Raw genomic sequence first — 1,431 nt, 5'->3', positions numbered from 1 at the left:
CACAGGGATCAGATTGAGAACAACCCAGAAGAATTCTTTTCTTTATTCTCTTAGTACTACCATCTCTATCTATATTGGGGGTGACTTAAAAGTTTATTCATCAACCAATACATTATATTTCTATCATATTTTGTTCTCACCATCGGTCTTAAGCCATAGAACGCCCAGAACTGTGAATTGGCCATCAAGAATGACATGCTGCATTAATTACAGTAAATTCTACCATTGATTGATTTGAAGAGTTATAGGCATATGATTTCTATATTCACTACAGTTTAAATTTCAATTATTATTTTACTAATATAGCTTATTGTGGGAATTCACAGTAAATTCTACTAAAGATTTATTGTTTCGGAAGGTTTGTGTGACGTCCGTAGAATTTTTCAAATAATTGGGAGACCAATTGGTAATTATTAGAAATTTAAATTTAATTAATAAATAAATTATAAATTAAAATTGGGATATAATAAATTTGAACGGAATAAATTGAAGTTCGTTATAATATTTGGGGGTAAAAAATTATTTTAATTAAGAAATTTAGGAAGAACGTAATGAATATTTTGACAAAAATTTAAATTAAATTAAAAAACAATGAGAGATTAATTGAGAAGGTTGCACGTGGCCTATATTACGTTGCCCTCCAATTAAGGTGACATCCGGCCCCACACACACCACCATATTACAAATGTGTATAATAATAAACTATAATATATGGAAAATGAGATTTTTCTTTCTCAATTTGCCAAATTGAAGATAATCCAAAGTGTGTATGCACCGCCTATTTCCATCTCTCTCTATATATATAAATGTAGGTAAAAATTCTTATCTCATATCAGTTCGTATGTATTACTTTTCTTCTCCAGCTAGAAGTCATATTCAGTAAGAAAACATAAGCTAAATTATTAATTAATTAGTATAATTATATTATTTAATTAGTATTTTTATTAAATATAATTTATATTGATCAATGTATTGTTTAATTGGAGTATTTTATGAGTTTGACTATTTGAATTGGTATTGAATTAAATATTACATTTGCTATAAAAAGTGATATATTTGGGAAATTAAAATATTAGATTTGTTAGATTTAATTATTATTATAACTAATTTATACAATTTCATCGGAATGATTAACCAAAAATATACTTCTATGTATTGTTGTTTAATACCTTCAATTTGAGTTTTCGTCAATTAGAGGGAGTTGGCTCAAGTGACAACCGCAAAATATATTTGCTGGCGGTTCGTTTCCGTCCGATCGAATCTCGGTCTCAAACCACCACCATCAGACTCGTCTCTTCAAGACAATTCTAAGAGACCTGTCTCACTCAATTTGATAAAAAATTTACGAAGATATGAGGATTTTAACAAAATTGCGCCGCCGGCGACGGATAGTGGTGGGGGAAGCCGGGTGTGGGGGGGGGGGGGGGGGGC

This window comes from Sesamum indicum, linkage group LG11 (genome assembly GCF_000512975.1).
Source record: "Sesamum indicum cultivar Zhongzhi No. 13 linkage group LG11, S_indicum_v1.0, whole genome shotgun sequence".
Taxonomy (NCBI): Eukaryota; Viridiplantae; Streptophyta; class Magnoliopsida; order Lamiales; family Pedaliaceae; genus Sesamum; species Sesamum indicum.
The sequence above is the reverse complement of the archived record's forward strand: the minus strand, read 5'-3'. Positions refer to the sequence as shown.